The sequence below is a fragment of the Aulonocara sp. 'chitande type north' Nkhata Bay genome, linkage group LG22, assembly GCF_057382095.1.
Source record: "Aulonocara sp. 'chitande type north' Nkhata Bay isolate Kocher_YH1m ecotype deep benthic linkage group LG22, A_spYH_male_GT1.1, whole genome shotgun sequence".
Classification (NCBI taxonomy): Eukaryota; Metazoa; Chordata; class Actinopteri; order Cichliformes; family Cichlidae; genus Aulonocara; species Aulonocara sp. 'chitande type north' Nkhata Bay.
This window is the reverse complement of record NC_141364.1, coordinates 23,018,943-23,037,633: the sequence shown is the minus strand read 5'-3', so window position 1 is coordinate 23,037,633 and position 18,691 is coordinate 23,018,943. Positions and strand designations below refer to the sequence as shown.

General features: G+C 38.6%; 1 pseudogene; it reads left to right on the top strand.

The window, feature by feature from the left end:
* Positions 1-17,046, top strand: part of LOC147304212 (dynein axonemal heavy chain 3-like) — a 28,687-nt pseudogene extending 11,641 nt beyond the window's left edge.
* Positions 17,047-18,691: the final 1,645 nt, after the last annotated feature.

Below are 18,691 nucleotides of genomic sequence, written 5' to 3'. Positions count from 1 at the left end.
GCAATTGATCTGATGTGGTGGCAGAGGCTGTATCAAGACTAATGTAATCTAATAGATAATTTCTATATTGGTTAGAATTAAGATTATTTTTATTTTTCCAGTTCATGAGGACTGTTTTCTTGGCTATGCATAGGGCAGTGAAAACCATATGGGCGATATTCTTTTCTGAAGTGACATTATCTAAGCTGCCCAACAAGCACACTAAGGGGGAAGTTGGAATGTTACATTTCAGACACTTCGATAAGTCTTCACATATCTCGCGCCAAAACTTCTGAACTGGTGGACAGAACCAAAGAGCGTGGATATAATTGTCCGGTGAATTGGTTTGGCAGTGTGAGCAGTTGTTGGTAGACGTAAAGCCCATCTTGAACATCCGATGACCTGTATAGTGCACTCTATGTAATATTTTGTATTGAATTAATTGAAGATTTTGTTTTGTTTTTAATACTAGGAGTACATACATCTCCTACAAGCCAGCTGTGTGGTCTAAGGGACAGGAGCTCACTGTGACATATGATGAAGTCGTTACCTCTAATTTGAGACAGGACCACAAAGACAACTTCTGTTTCATGGTGTTTCCACAAATATGTGAGCTGTGAGTCAACAACAGAATAGTAATTTGTTATGAGTTCAAAAACTCATTCTTCTGAGAACATTCATTGTACCGTAATAGATTACAATGGTTTTAAATGTAATTTAAAAAAAAAAAAAAGTACATCATGCAACAACAACAAAATATCTCCAGATTTTACATGATTACATAAATAAAGTCCAATAATTGAAATGCGTTTTATTTGTGATGTTAAACAAAATTCAGAAATTCATACTTGTCTCATTTACTCTTGTTCTTGTAAAACACTTTAATGCTGATATATTACACATAATATTTGTGGGGTGTGTTTGATTAGAAATCATAACAGCTGGAAAAAAAAAAACATAGTTTGAATCTATTTAATGACTGCTACTTTTTGTGGACTAATTTATCATTTTATTTTACTTTAGCAGTGGATATCATGCGCACTGTTGGGTCATTCTGCTGACATGGGCCTACCAAATGAATAAGCGTCATGCAAGGTAGTTTCCCTGCTTACCGCTACTTGTCCTGTCTTTAATTTGCCATTTTTGGCAAAGAAGACATTGCTCTCTGCTTTGATATTACATCCACCAGTGGCAAATAGTGCCTTTGTAAGTCTGCCCATGTGAGAAAGAGTTCAATTAGCAGCATTCACAATTGCAGCCATTTCGAAGGCACTGAAATCTCCTTTCCAAAATGTGACTGACGCTTTCTTAGCCATGTATGTTGCAGTTTTCTGGCAAACAGCTACTTGTTCCTGGCTTTCATCCTACAAAGACAGACATGTGACAATAATCAGACTCATGTACGATAATAACACACAACGGTAGACATAAAATAAACGTAAAATACCTGGTTTTAGACAATATCATGTTGTTTGAGCTGTTCCTGTTCCAAGGTTTTGACAGGAACCGTGGGAGTCGTGTCTTTCTCTGTTAACAAATAACATTTTTGAATGACTTTTGTTTATTTTATAGAACGACGAAAGGATAATTGTGAGCTTAAAGAATTGAAAGTCCGGTTGTCATTTAATTCTTGAAATTAACGGAACATTAAAACATACCTCAGTTTTCTCTTTTTTCAGTGGCAAGCCTGTCACTAATGGTGACACGTACACACTGTCATGGCTGGCAGACCGTGGGGATGTGGGGAAATCAGGACCCACAATGCAGGACTCTGGTGCAGAAAACAGTGCGTTTATTGACAGTGCTGTGAATATTACACAATAGATCCCCGTGCGCTCCCCTGACTCCCTTGTCGTGTCTTTCTACACCCGAAGTCCGTGCTCTGTATTTTCAGCTCCCGTGTGTCCGCACACCCCGTGCTTGCTGCCCTCTCGTTTCCATGCTCCGCCTGGGGGGGAAATAACAGAGGCAGCTGTCAGGATACACAACTACAGCTTGCATACACTCAAAAGACTTTGCTCAGTAAGACAACTGACATGCCATCTCACACAACAATCGCACATCAGTAGGAGCTCAATCACACCCTTAAATAGCTCCCCTGACAAGGCTGATCAACTGCAGGTGCGTGGCATCATCTTCAGGTGTGGCCAGCCACCTGGCAGGGCCACACCCACCAGGCCTGAAGGTGCCTGTAGCCCGGCCTACCGGATACAGCCGCACCCACACACAAACACCTGCCTATACATGTAAGCATGGAAACAGGGACAGCAGCATAGCAGCAACCATACATATAAGATATTATACAAGTCCACAACTGCTCACGGACCCTGGGTCACTCAGACTGTGTTTGTCTTTCCATTTCTCCATGCCTGTTGAGTATACAGACATACTTTTAATGCTTACAGATTCCATCACCAGTTGTTTCTGTACATAGGCAAATATTTTCACTGGTTCTGACTATGTTGCTCTATTTGTATAAAATATCATTTTTAGTAACAGGAAATTGTTCATACTTTCTTGATATTTTCATGTTTGCATATTCAAGAAGGAGGGCATCGTGCATTTTTTGATATATGTCAACAAAGTCATCAAGCCGTGTCAGTCTCCTTCTCTGGATACGGATTCTTTTCATATCCTACTGGCTTTTCTCCATGATTCGCTGGCTTCTGTTGTCTTGTGTAAAATGATGTAATGTAATAGTACATAGTGATTGATTGATTGATTGATTGATTGATTGATTGGTAATTTATTTCAACATGTGAACAATATACAAGTACATTTAGAAAAGAAATGAGAGAAAAAAAAATATACTATACAAATTACATACAAAAAAACATTCTGATTAGTGAGTTAAACAATCTATGTATTTCAATTTTATCTACAATTTCTGTTTCTTTTACACTTATTCTTCTCTTCATGATACCTGGTTCTTGGATTGCTGAATGTCACCATGGAGTTAATCAGGATCAGTACCATGACGTCCAAGATCCCCTGAGGAGCATCCAAATACTTCAGAAATATAAGTAACAAACAAAAGCTACTGACTGACAAATCTTTACTGAGTTGTCACTTTTACAGTTATTTATAAATGACAAGTTATAAAAATAATACAAAAAATAAAATGTACCGAGCATCAGTGCTGACCACAAAGTTGCATGTGGTAGAAGGTGATTTACCAGACCTGAAATACATTTCGGCATAAAAGAGGTTTCGTTCACCCTCACAGTCCAGTGTTGCACTGTCAACAATTTCCTGGAAATGGGTCTTCAAGGGGGCGTTCTGAACATCAGTCTGTAAAACTTATATATAATCAGTAATATCACAAAGCAAAAAAAATAAAATAAAATTCTTACTTTCATGCAATGTTAAATTCATTAAAGTATGTACATATGAAAGCATGTTTTCATAATTATTTCATTTTTTTTAACAGATTATTGAGTTTTAAAAATACATTGTTATTTTTAATAATATAAAGTAATGAATTGTTATGGGACAGAGACAAATAAACACTTATTACTAATATTACTTTACTAATAAATATAAGTTAACTTTGTAGTCCTCAGCAATCACAGTCTTTTCATCCACATCTAGGGTCCCCCTTTTTTGCATAAGGAGTTTCAGGTTGTTGTAATGCTTTGTTATATTCCTTCCACTACAAGGACTGCGAAACACTACTGCTGCACTATGGACAACCTCATCCATGTCTTTTAAGTTAGCACAACATGCAAGCAGCCCAAATAGATGCATTCCAAGCCTGTAGTTCTCTGGAATGCTGGGGAAAGAAATAAATGGAATCACTGTTAGTAGTACCTTTAAATTAGAAATGTTATATTCTCAAAGAATTATTGATGTAAATGTGCATACTGTTTTTTACAAAGGTCCTTGGCATTTTTCATGACGTGGCTCAAATACCGATGAAGAAAATGGTAAAATGGTAAATGGCCTGTATTTATATAGCGCTTTACTAGTCCCTAAGGACCCCAAAGCGCTTTACATATCCAGTCATCCACCCATTCACGCACACATTCACACACTGGGAATGGGAACGTTGAATGTCTGTGATGAATGTTTGCCAGTGAGCAAGAGAAAGTTCTTCTGCAGCAGATCCTCACAACTTGTTCTGCAGAATGTGATGGAAATGGATCAGAGGAGTACTAGTGATCCATCACACATGAACATGACAGGCCTTTTGTAGGCCCGATTTACAAAAGCTCTCACCAGATCTGTTTGAAAGGCCTGCAAGAAGTATGTTACAGAGGCTGTAATATGGTCACACATGACATATGTAGCAACAGGAAGAGGAGGTGCACCTTTGGATGGGTTTCTGACAACCAATTCATACACATAGTATGGTGGCATTCCAGCACTTTCTTTTCTTACTATAGCATCAAAGTACACAATGTCTTCTTTGCATTGCTGATACAAACTGACAAGGTTTTTTTTGACCACCTATCCAGGATGTACTGTCACAGTTGGGACAGGCTTGAGCAACCCCTTTACCTTATATTGGATAAGCAGCTAAGAAAATGGACAAATTGACACAAATATAATTTGCGGATACAAAAAAGTATCAAATATATTTATATGTTAATACAATTAGAACAATAGAATCGAAATATATGATCTAAAAAGAAAGCATTCTCTTACGAAAGAAGGAAAGTCAACATCTGATTGTAAAGAATTAAAAACAGTGTATCTATTAATTACAGTGTCATCAGTTCACTGTGTTTCCGGATTCTTCTTTCTGTCTAATGATGAGCTCCTGGAGATTCTGCCACAGACCAAAGACCCCCTGTGTGTCCAACCCCACCTGAAGAAGTGTTTTAAAGGCATTGCGAAGCTGGAATTTACTGAGGACATGGCGATTACTGGCAAAATATCAACTCTGAAAAGGAGACAGTGCCCTTGACAGAGAAGATTTATCCAGCTCAAGCTAAGGTATACAGCAAAACAGTGTTAGCTAGTAACACAAAAAATGCTATTTTGCATATTTCATATATATAAAAAATAGATATCTAATTTACATTGTTTCACTTTTTTTTTTTTTTTTTTTGCAGTTTTTCAGTTCACATAGTGCAGAGGCCATATTTTGTTACTTTTTACTGTTATCGCTTTTAGGGTATGGTGGGAAAATGGTTGGTCAGCTGTCCTTTTTTTCACTAGGATATGTGAAAAGAGTGAGGAAATTACTAAGATGGTCAGAGGCACCCCAAAAACTACAGAAGAGATCGTGACTGAGCTTGAAGACAGCAGAGCAAGTCTAAATAAACAGAAAACAGATTGAGGACCACCTTCAAACAAGGTAAGAAATGCAGCTTTACTGTCTGTTTTCCCAGCTTCTTTTTAATGTAAATACCAACAATTCAAACTGACTGCCCTGTCCCCATTTGACTGTTTCAGGGTCTTTAGCTTTAACCAGAGGCTGCAAGATGTGCAGAAAGAGATACTGGCTTTTAAGAAAAAGAAACTGATGAACATGGAGGAAATAAAGAACAATGTGAGAAATCTCACTCAAATCACTACCAACCTGGTGGACGCTGTCACTGAGCTGGAGGTCAGAGAGGCTACATTCTTACTTCCCTTAAAGTACACATGTTATCTTTTCATTTGGTAATGTAGCTTAAATAGTTTTTGTACCTGTTAAAACATAGACCTTTCTTTATCCTGTAAGGCCAGAGGGTGCTGCACGATTGTTGTTGTTCTTCCTCCATACAGCATATCAACAAAGAACAGGCTTTGCTAGATATGGAGCAGACATGATTTCTTCATTCCCTCCTTGCTTATAGAATAAAGCAGCAGCACTACTGTTCATGTTGTTCCAACATTTTGCATGCAAAAATAGTGCCACTGTGACTAATGTGTAATTACATAAACATGAAACTCTGCAGATGGCTCACTCCTGCTGCTTTATAATGGATGCAGGTGTTTTACTTTGATTTTAATATTTGTATTTGAATGCGTACTAGATGTAATAATGGGGCACTGGCACTGCTAAAATTCAAATTCAAACATCTGTGGGATTAGCGTGCACTTCCGTTTAAAAAGCGGTCTGAGTAAGTGATATGCAAGCTCTGTTTCCAACAAGAACAAAATTACTTGACCTGCTTAAGCACAGCCTCAGGCAACGAAATTACAATATATTTATCCTTTTAGTGTATATTTTTCTGAATTTCCATTTTTATGCTCTTCCATGCTAATATTACAGTTATGTACATCTCTAGTCTTGTATTTATTCTTTAAGACATTTATCTGAATTTAGTCGTTGGTAAATTCTACATTAGAAATGCTATGACTATGAGATACAACAAAAGCTCATTTTAAATGCAGTTGTGTTATTCTTACTGATACTTTCCTAAATAGCAATGGGAGGACAAGCTGCAGGACGTATGCTATGTCTGTATGGGGCCTTAGGCCTGGATTGCTTGGGTGTATCTACGGTATGAGAATACTGTATTTTATATGTATTTCTATCTTTTATATCCTATCATTATAGTTTTTAAGTATTTATCTTTTGTGATGTTGCACTGACCAGAGACATCTTTCAATTTCATTGTACCTGTGACAATGACAATAAAGAATATTCATTCATTCATTCATTCATTCATGCAGGACATACTAGATGCCATGTTGAAGTGTCAGGCTATGTGGCTCTACCTTGAGCCCATCTTCAGCTCAGAGGACATCGTTGCCCAGATGCCTGAGGAGGGACGCAAGTTTGCCATTGTGGACAGCTACTGGAACAATATCATGACGGAGGCGGTATAATCCCTATGACACTGTCAAAAGGCGTTTTAGTTTCTGTAATTGGATCTCGTGAATTTTGTTTCGAATTCTGTGTGATAACACTTTCCAGGTTAAGGATACGCGTGTGTTAGTGGCTACGGGCCAGCCCAACATGCTGGAACAGTTGCAGGAGTCCAATGTGCTTCTGGATGACATTCAAAAAGGCCTCAATACCTACCTGGAAAAGAAGAGGCTCTATTTTCCAAGGGCACTATCAGTAGCACTGATAGTACCTTCAGATATTTGATATTTCAGCTATTTTGACTCCCATTTGTAGGCTAAAATACACATTGACAGTCTATGTTTGCTAAATAAAATTAAAAAAAAAAAATAGAACTAACGTAAAGCAGAAGCATCTACAGTGCTGTAGATGCCTGTAGGAAAATCTTACATTAATACAGAAAAATAAATATGGAAGAGTTACTTAATTAATTTACTAATATTAGAAATACTGTTAAGGATCTTCTCAAGTGGCTGTTTCAGCTTTCTTTGTTCACTGTGTTTCCAGATTCTTCTTTCCGTCTAATGATGAGCTCCTGGAGATTCTTTCACAGACCAGATACCCCCTGTGTGTCCAACCCCACCTGAATAAGTGTTTTGAAGGCATAGCAAAGCTGGAATTTACTGAGGACATGGCGATTACTGGCAAAATATCAACTCTGACAAGGAGAAGATTTATCCAGCTCAAGCTAAGGTATACAGCAAAACAGTGTTAGCATGTGTTGTGTTACTAACTATTTTACATATTTCATATGCATAAAATAGATTCCTGTTTCATATCTGATTTACATTGTTATACTTTTGCCGTTTTTCACTTCACATAGTGCAGAGGCCATATTTTGTGACTTTTTATTATGATCACTTCTAAGGTTTGCTGGAAAAATGGTTGGTCAGCTGTCCTTTTTTTCACTGGGATATGTAAAATGTATGAGGAAATTACGAAGATGGTCAGAGGCACCCGGAAACTTCAGAAGAGTTGCTGTCTCTTAACCAGTACATTAAAAACACCAGGGATGTGACCATTCACAAGCTGATAGACGAGGTTGATGAGGCAACCAGGCATCTCAGCTTCCTCTTCGATTATGCTACTCTGACTTGTATGCCCATCAAATCTTTTCCTAACAAAATAAATGCTTACTTTACTCTTTATCTTGTTTTTAGAATAAGGAATGCTAATGTATCTGTCTTGAGGTCGCTACCAACTGTCAGATTTAGGCACCATGTGTAATGGGGAAGCTCAGGCACTAGTCGAACACTGCACAATGCCCAGGCGCTCCATGGTCGCAAACTCCTCCCGAGCGACAGACAATTTGGCGGGGTCACGCGTGAACACCAGGTGCCCGACCGTAGTGATATAAATGGTTGCTGCAAGTGGAGAACCCAACGCTCAGAAGTGTTCGGCATGTTTAAAACACAATAAAGTGAGAAGATATGTGAAATAGTTGTTGAAGCTAGGTTAAGAAGATGGGTGATGATCAGCGAGCAGCAGTGCGACTTCATGCCAGATTATTTTTTTGCTTTAAGAGTGTTGATGTAGAAGTATAGAGAAGGTCAGAAGGAGCTGCACTGAGTCTTTGTGGATCTAGAGAAAGCATATGATAGACCCCTCTAAAATATAGAGGGGTTGTAAAATATGATTAAAGAATACTATAACTCCTATCATCCTGATTCAAATATTCAAATAGTGTTTTCAGTTATTTTATCAAGAGTTCAAACTTATCTGAATTTTGTTTCATGTAGATTCCCCGGAAGAAGTGGGTGTTGCAGTGGCCTGGCCAAGTTCTTATTTGTGCCTCTTCTATATATTAGACCAGCCAAGTGTCTGAAGCCATCCAGACCAACCCTCTGCCTGTCAGTCTTTAAAAAAATGTAAAAGTTGAAAAAAAAAATCCAATTATGAAATGATACTGTGTGGGTTTCTTTAAAACTTAAAACTTCTTTTACATTTGTTTTTATTGGTTTCATCTTCCAAAGGCCTATGTGGAGAATTGCAATGCCCAGATTGCTGACATTGTAGACCTGGTGCGTGGGAAGTTCCCTGGAGGGGCAAGGATAACCCTTGGTGCTCTTACTGCGATTGATGTTCATGGTAATTTCTAAATATCAAAAGTATTAGATTTTGTTTTAACATAATATGTTATCTGTGTTTAACCTGTTTTGTTTTTTCTCTCCTAGCTTGAGATGTTGTGGCAAAACTTGCAGAGGACAGTATCTCCTCACTGAATGACTTTGTGTGGATTTTTCAGTTGCGTTACTTTTGGGAGGATGGAGAAGTGATGTTGCGGATGATTACAACCTGCTTGAAATATGGCTATGAATATCTGGGCAGTTCCCCCCGTCTGGTCATCACACAGCTTACTGATCGCTGCTATAGATAACTTTCAGTTGGTTTGGTCACTTATGGTTTTAGCTTGAAGTGCAATGCTATAAAATATAAAAAGAGGACCCAGCCGAAGGCAGAAGGTCGCGGCCGCAGTCGCAGGAGAGAGGGCCTTCGGTCCGTGGGTGGCAGACTATTCCAGGTGGTAGCAAGACGCCAGCTAAAAAGCTTAAGGCATGGAACAGTGGCGAGCGGAGTTTGGAGCTCCTCCCTCGCGGGGTAAGTCCCGTTTGTTAAAATGCATAAAGACATCCCCGGTAAATTAGGAAGGGTGACTGCCGCTGCTTTCCTGTGTCTAGCGGTAACAGAGTGGCAGAGGACACTACATGAGGACACTGTTGGCCTGGCCCCACTGGTGGAGTTCGGCAGACTTTTAGTGGCCTTAAGTGTGGCGGAGACTGATTGGGACCCTTGGGGGCTTCAGCTCGCGGACTGAGGACTGCACTTTTGTTATCCTTAGTTTTATGTCTTTTTTAAAAATTATTCTTTTCCCTGATCGGGGTATCTTTATGCTGTAAATAAAGTATATATTTTTATTAATTATTTTAACCGGGTATTACATGTCTTTCTGTTTCCGTGATCATCCCCTGCTGCTCGTCCCGTTTAGAAGGGTTTCCCTTCTAGCATACACCTGTGACACTAGTGTGTGGTGTTCAATTGATCAGATGGTCTGGACTACAAGGCCATGAGTAAATTCTTAAAAGGACTTGCTCAGTCGGGAGCTTGGGCATGTTTGAATTAATTTAATCGTGTTGAGGTAAAGAATTAGGCCAAATGTGTGTACGAATGCGTGACTGAGATACATTTGTGCCAAATGAGAACCAGTTTACAATTGAAACGAACCCTATTTAAACCTAATATAGTATAAATGCTGTCTTCCTCTAAAATACGCAGTTAGAAGCAGATTCTCCCCCTCGAGCTTACAGGTGGGTCCTGGGGTGTTAGAGGGATCAAAACAACAAGAAGAAATGTACAACCTTGATATGTCAGAGGGAAAGAAGATGGAAAATTTTAAAGTTAAATAGATCACTAAATAGGGAATAGTGTTTGCTCTATTTAGTGTGAACAGCACTTCAGTATTTTTTTTAACAATTTTAGTACATCTTCATATTGTTATTATACGAACATATTTACATAGAAATGTCTTTACAAGTCTACTCACAATATAGATTTTTGCGTGTCACGGGTGGAAGTGCCCTCTGTGGTGGCTCAGCAGGTTCTCTGTCAGGGACTGGGTCTGTGACCCAGCGTTTTGTATTATTTTTGTATTATTTTCTTATGTTTATATTGTGTTCTATTCATGTGCTGTTCTTAAGTTGAGGGTTAATTAGTTATTTTGTATTTTTTGATTATTTATGAAATAATATTAAGTCTATTATTATTATTATTATTATTATTATTACCTTGAATTGCAGTATAGTTTAGGTTCTTTTATGTCTGCTTATGAGACTCTTCGTGTCCCCTGGTGTAAGTCTGTCCCAGTCTTCTGTGTCATGTATTTTCTGTCTCTGTGTTTTCATGTTGCTCATGTCATGTCCACATGTTTCCTGTTTTATTTTGAAAGAGTCTTGTGTTCTTGGTTCCTCATGTTTAGTTTTATTCTCCCTTTTGTAATTATTCTGTTAAGCCCCACGCCCCAGTACCGGGGGCAAAAAGAAGGAGATCACGTTTAATCGGTTATAACACGGGGTCAGAAATAGAAGTCCTGACATGTGTGGTATCCACAGAAACCTCTGAATCTCAGCTAAAATCTCATATAAACCATTTCTACAACCACCAAACACAAGGAAAACAAGCCATGATTAAAAGAGCTGTTACCTAAATGCGCAAAAGTCCGCTAAACAAACAAAACAGAACCAGAAATTCTTCAGAGTTAATGTAACCGGTTTTCTGACAAAACGTCCTACTTTGTCAAAACATCCTACTGTAGCGTAAATTTATAGTCATGTCTATCAATCTGATGAAATTTCACAAATGTTAGCTTTATTTTGATACCATGATTGTATACACAAAGTTTGTAATTGCAGAGAAATACTCAATTAATTTTGGACATTTCATTATCTGTCTTTATCACCATGAACCCTGGTTATGCTGGCAGGGCTGAGCTTCCTGACAACCTAAAGGTACATATCAGACCAGTTAATACAGTTATACAGTTAATACAGGCTAACAACACTGTTAACATAATATAATATAAACAGTAAGGTGAATAAAATATACTGTATGTTGAGCTGGCAGTCTTAGTCTTCCAGGCTCTTTCCATACCGTGGCTATGATGGCGCCAGACTATGGTCTCATTGGTGAAATCTCACTATTCTCTATGGGCTTCATGGGGAAAATATTCCACAAAATGTTTTGGTCTGAAAATTATTTTAAGAAGAAGACTTGTTTGGTAAAAAAAAAAAACAACAACCCTCTAATTCAACCCTTCCTATCTTATTCATAGCCTTTTCCTTTTTTGTTTTCTTTAGGTCACGAGCAGTTGTCCAAGCATTTCACTACATATCGTACTGTGTATGACTGTGTACGTGACAAATAAAATTTGAATTTGAATTTGATTTGAATTTGAATTTGAATTCAAATTTTACTGACAGTTTGGCCCAGAAGATTGTGGCCACCTGTCGTTTGTGCTCTGAGCAGCTGTCTTCTCAGCATCACTACGACTACGGTATGCGAGCTGTGAAATCTGTGCTGACTGCAGCAGGGAACCTAAAGCTGAAATATCCCTAGGAGAATGCAAGCGTGCTGTTGCTTAGAGGGCTGATGGATGTCAACATGGCCAAATGTCTGGCGCAGGATGTGCCACTGTTTCAGGTGTCAGATTTTGTACCACGTCCACTGATAGACTGAGTCTGTTAGCTATAAATCAGGGCATGTTAACATATCATTCTCCTGCTGCTCCCTGCACGGCATCATCTCTGATTTATTTCCTGGAGTTGTCCTTCTAAATCCAGACTATGACCACCTCCTCAAAGCACTCAGTGACAACATTGCAAAGCTTAACCTCCAGCCTGTTCCATGGTTCATTGGCAAAATCATCCAGGTATTGATTCAAATTTATAAATGTTTGCAGAATAAATTTTACTGTATATACAGGTGTATGAGATGATGTTGGTGTGTCATGGCTTCATGATAGTAGGGGATCCTTTAGGAGGAAAGACTTCTGTCTATAAAGTTCTTACTCCTGCACTTGGAGATCTTTACAATGGCAAATATTCACAGTTTATAGTATACACAGTTTTTACTATGATTGCCAGCAAGTTTCTTTGACCGCCACATTTTTGCTTCAGACTGACCCATTGCAAGCTATTGATTAATTAAATGTATTTATGTTATGTTTTTGTTCCTCTGTTTAAATTGTTATGCAAATTATCTCCATTTAGCCAAGTTCATGGATGAATTTGCAGTGAATCTTTGCATCATCAACCCCTAGGCCATGGATCAATTGTATGGTTGCTTCGATCCAGTCAGCCATGATGGTGTCCTGGCCACCTCCTTCAGGGATCATCTCCACCTATCTCCACCTCAGAAGATTGACGGTGGATAATCTTTGATGGTTTGACCTTTTGTCCCAAAGATCCTATCCACTTGGCACAAAGCCTATACAAACTGTATTCCTGCATGATGGGTTAGTAAGAATGACTTCTAATTAATAATTGGTTGGTCAGAATGTATTCATATTTCTCACTGTGTGTATGTGTTTGTTTTAACATTTCTGTCAACACCAGATGAAATTTGTGCACCAGAAACCACACAGAATATTGTCAGCCAGCAGATAGCCATGTGGTTGCAGGGTCTTTTCCTATTCACTGTGGTATGGTCTCTTGGTGTTATCATAACTGGAAATAGTTGTAAGAAGTTTGATGTCTTCTACCGCAAACTGATCATGGACATGTATGATGAGCACCCTCGGCCCAAAACCATCAAACTCAAAAAGAATAATATCTTTCCTAAGAGAGGTAATGAAAATGTCTCACACAATCCCGAGAGGGTCTCTGCAAATGGGTCAGGGCAACGGAGGTTTATGAGTGTGTAGCCAAGGTTGTAGCCCCCAAAAAGTAAAGATTGAAGCTGACTGAGAATGAGCTGGTTGTGCAGATGGAAAAGCTGGCTGTGAAAAGAGCTGAGCTAAAAAAAAAAGAAAAAAAAGTGCAAGACCATCTACAGAGCCTGAATGATGACTTGTCAGCCATGATTAAAAAGAAGAACGAACTGGAGGACAACATCGAATTGTGTTCTCAGAAACTGATCAAGGCAGAGAAATGAATAGGAGGACTGGGGGGAAGAAGGATAGGTGGACAGAGGCTGCAAGGCAACTAGAAATTAGGTATGTGAAAATACGTATATGATGTGCTCATTTTTACTGTTAGTTCAGATGTATGGTCATGTGTGCCTGAGTTTTAGCATTAATCGGGTTTGTATCATATTTGTCTGTCTTACCTTGGGGCTTTTACTGTAGATTATCGTGTAGAATGCCAGGCACAGTGGCATATTGTATGTAAAGAGAAGAAAATCCCCTGCTCTGAGGACTTTACCCTCACTAACACCCAGAGTAGCCAGGTGGCTTCAGGGCATGGCAAATTGCGAGATTGCCAGTGGACTCGTTCTCCACAGACAATGGCATTGTTGTGTTTAACTCCCGTCGGTATTAACCCCCTGCTTTTGGCCTGGAAGGGAGCTACAAAGACTCTTTTATTATAAATCTGAATCATAAAAGGCTTTAATAAAGTCTGGCTTTGTGTCATTAGGTCTGCTGAAATTTGACCTAGATATGGGGGGCAGTAAGACCCAAACCATCTCCCTTGTTCAAGGGCAGAGACCCATAGCAGCTCGAATGATTGACAAAGCCATCAAGGAGGGAACCTGGGTGGTACTGCAGAACTGTCATCGAGCCACCAGCTGGATGCCCATTTTGGAGCGGCTCTGTGAGGAAACCTTTACTCCAGAGAAGACACACCCAAGCTTTAAGTAGCAGATTCTACATTTTTTTTTTATTAATTTATTGCATCAATAACATAAAAAACCAAAATTATACATTTATGCTTTTCCACTCAGGTTATCGTTAACCAGTTACCCATCTGATAAGTTCCCAGTCAATATCCTGCAGAATGGGCTGAAAATGACAAACAAGCCTCCTAAAGGGATTAAAGCCAACCTGTTGCACTCATACCAGAGTCATCCCCATCTCTGACCCGGACTTTTTTGGTGGTTCCAAGAAACAGGTCATTTGGCAGAAGCTCCTGTTCGGCCTAACCTTCTTCCATGCTCCAGATGTTCCTTAATGAATATGAAGAGGTTCCACTGGAGGCCCTTACATACCTTACAGGTGAGAGTCAACATAGCAGTTTACTGAGCAGGTTATCAGTTAACACCAATGAAATGAGCAGCAGCAAATGAGGAAATGTGATTTTTTTTTTTTATGTGACCTTTTTTGTGACATTGTCATCTGTTAACTCTACACTGTAAGATATCCATAATTTTCAGTGATATTAGATGGAGCATCGATATTATCAGGCCATTATTCCCAAAGTACATACAGTTGCATTTAATAAAAGAACACAATAGCCACAGATTTTATTGTTAACCCAGAGGTGTTATGTGTCACCAGCAGTTTTAAGGGAGGACCCATGGTGCAAGACACTTAACACTTAACATTTATTTAATTAACTTCATGACAAATGATACAGCCATAGAAGTATTTCATCAGACAAAATTATAGTGGTGAGACAGGACTAGATATACCATGAGGGGTGACAGAAAACAAGACAGGTTGAAGCAACTATGGTGGAAAATAAAAAGGTGGGAAACAAAGTACAGCAATTAGACACAAAGAAAGAAAGTTTAAAAGCACAAAAGTAAATGTCACTGAGATGCACACAGAAACAACAAGGGGAGACAAACAACCACAGCTGACATTGAGAAAATGTCAAATATGAGAAGGATAACAATTAAATAAAAGAGGAGCAGCCAAAACTCAAACTCTTAACAAAACATCATGACAGAAGGATTAATTTGTTTTTAATTAGCAAATGTAATATATGTCTGTAATTAAATCTAGATTATCTTGAGCCTTAGAGAACCAGTCTGTCCATGATAGTCCGATCTGATAAAGAGTTGAATACAAAAACAATATATTTATGTATTCCAGACTTATGTAGACTACATTTGAAGCCTGCCAATTTCTGCTGATCCCTGTGTGTTCAGACTTAACAGTAACGCGGAAATCACCAAGGACAATCAAGAGACCAATCAGCTCTTAGAAGGAGTACTGCTGACACTTTGCAGGCAGTTGGGTGGGGGTTACCACCCAACTGCCTGGGTGGTATCATGAGGCTTCATGCTCTTGTCTGTTTGTGTTGTAGGAATTAGTAGATGAGCTTGCAGAGGACATCTTGTCTAAGCTGCCCACAGACTTTGGCATGCAAATGGTGATGGATAAATACCCAGTCAAGTATGAAGAGTCCATGAACACAGTTTTTTTTAACTCAATTTTTATTATAATTTACAACATTGCAACTTGTACTGGTCAATGTTCACAAGTAGGACAGTTACAGGAAAAAAACCCCAACAAAAACAACCAAAAAAACCCAAAAACAAAAACTTTATGTAATATTAAATAACACGTGACAATCTTAGCCATAAATGAACAAAACGAAACAGACCTATGCTAAATTATTGAAACAGTAAAGCATGTATGGGTCGCCAACGCTCAGTAAACAATTCTCTCTGAATCCGCAGAGCATATGTTATTTCCTCCATTTGGTAAATTTCTCTTACTTTATCAATCCACATATTATATGAAGGTGGGTCAAGATTCAGCCATTTAATAGTAATACACTTTAGTGCTGCTGTAAGCAAGATTCTTAAGAGATACTTTTTATTGTTTCCCGCTAAACCATTTGGTAATACTCCTAAAATGGCTAGCTGTTGGTCTTTTGTTAATGGTTGTTGGAAAACTGTATTGAGAACTTTAAATATGTCATTCCAAAATGAGCAGATTTTTGGGCATGACCAGGATATATGTGAGTGGGTTCCTAAATAAGTACCACAATTTCACCAGCAGGTGTCAGGATTTGTAGGCTTCATTTTGGCAATTATCTCTGGGGTTCTAAAATATCTCATGACCACCTTCCATTTAAATTCTCTCCACAGCCCAGAATTATGAACGCTGTTTTGAGGCAGGAAGTCATCCGATTTAACAGGTAGCATTAACTTGTGATGCCATGCAGGTAGATGAAGTAGATGAAGTCATTGCACATACTAAAGAGTTGAAGGTCAGCAGCATACTATGTGCAGCTTGCTAGGTCTTCAGTTATTGTTCAGATATTCAGAAAAAATGCATGCAGAAAAAGTACAAGCAAAAACACTGAGAATATGTATTATTACTAACGATCTATTGTCCTGCATTTTAGCTGTGACTATTTTTTTATTGTCTGTCATAACAGAATTAGATAGATAACGGCCAACCTACACGTCTTGTGGCTCTCCAGCTTCAGAATTTTGCCAGGAAGTACAACATCCCCATTGACTACACCAGTTTTGAATTTGAGGCATGTATTTCTATTTCTAACTTCCCTCTGTGTTTTTGGTCATATTCACTCCGATTGATCTAAAGATATTTTATACTTACACCTTTGAGCTGTATTCCAGGTAACTACGGAAGAGTCGCAAATGGATGAAAAGCCAGAGGACGGAGCTTATATCAAAGGTCTGTTCATGGAGGGGGCACGCTGGGACAGGCAGAACATCGGAGAGTCTCTCCCCAAGATTCTGGTTGACTCTTTGCCCAAGCATAAACCAGGAGAAATGGACAAGTTTTGACATGAAAACATATGTATGTATGTCCTCTTTACAAAACCAGTGCCCGCCGGGGGACTTATACACATTTTATGCATCTTAGATGACTTTAGATTTCTCCAACCATTTTAACTTTTACAAATTGAAATATGCAAAACATCATACCAACACAAGAACAGAAAGTTAAAGAAAAATTAAATAAATTAGAAAAAACAAAACAAAAAGATTTTTCTTTCATTTATAAGGGGGGGGGGGGGGGTCACTTAAATCTTATGTCTACATTAAATAAAAGCATTGCAGTATTAAATAAAATTATTACAGTATTAACCCATAGAGATGCAGATGGAGACGTGGGAGATTTCCAAATACGTGGAATACTGTGCCTAGCTCAAAGGGAACAGGAAGCCAAGATCTGTTTCCTGGGGAGATATATTAAGAGGGGTCATTGGAATTCCAAATATGGCAATTAGAGGGGCTAATTTGTGCAAACTTGGACAGAAGAAAAACATGTGGCTTAAATGGCAAGGGGAGGTTTGGCATCTGTCACATTGGTCTAGAATTGAAGGAAAGATTTTAGATAAACAAGATTTTGAAAAATGGACTCTGTTTATTACTTTAAACGGTACAAGCTGTAGCCTAACACATGGTGTACTTGAACGTATTGGGAGATTCACCTTTCCCCACCATGATTCAAAAAGTTCTGATTTTACTTGATGAGTCAGATTCGATCGCCATAAGCGTATGATAGTATGACTTTTTGTTAGGCCTAAGAGCCAGAATTATCTACAAACCCATTTTGAGACATGAAGTCCGAGATTGATTTTGACATAGAGGACTGAGTAAAGATACGAGGTGAGGAGCGGTCTGATGTTGGGTTCATTACACAATTTAGGTCCCCGGCGAGAATTAAACAATGGGTATCAATAAAAGGAAGAGTGCTAAATAGGTTATTTGTAAAATCTGGGTTATTAAAATTTGGAGCATAAATGTTTACTAATAAAATGGGAGTATGAAATACACTACCAGCAAATATAAGAAATCTAGCATTTTTTATACTTTATTATTTTAAAAACTGTAAAATGAACCTTCTTACTAATTAAAATAGCTGCTCTTCTGGCTTTAGAGTTAAAAGCTGAATGAAAGGTCTCCCCAACTGATGAATACTTGAGCTTGAAATGATGTGTATCCTGCAGGAGTGTTTCTTGTAAAAAAAATTACTATATCTGGGTTTAGATCTGAAAATATTTTAGAGCGCTTCACCAGGTTGTTAAGGCCTTTGATGTTCCAAGTAAAAAATCTGACTGAGAAAGACCTTGATGAAGCTTGGATAACAGGGGACATGCAATCAGTTGTTAATGGTAGAAGTGAATAGACCCCCCCCCCCCCCCCCCCCAAAAAAAAAAACAACCAAACAAAAATTCAACAAAAACAAAGGCCGCCCATCCCTCCCTCTCCTTGCTTGCACTCTGTCCTTCCTCAAACGAAGGAACGGTGCAGACTCCTGACAAACTTGTGCTAACAGCTAAATGGCGCAATAGGAAAATACAAAAACACCTCTAAGTGCTGGGTGAGTCCTGCAGAACTGGACAAGTAGTATAAAAAACACTATTCTCGGGAACCAAGAATGCCTGCAGTGAAAGTACTGTGTTTAAATTAAACCCGTAAGGAACAAACATTTCAAAACCGACCATGAACTTCTTTCTAGTAAAGCCATCAAACTGTCACAAGTGAATGGAGTCATCTTTCTCTTCA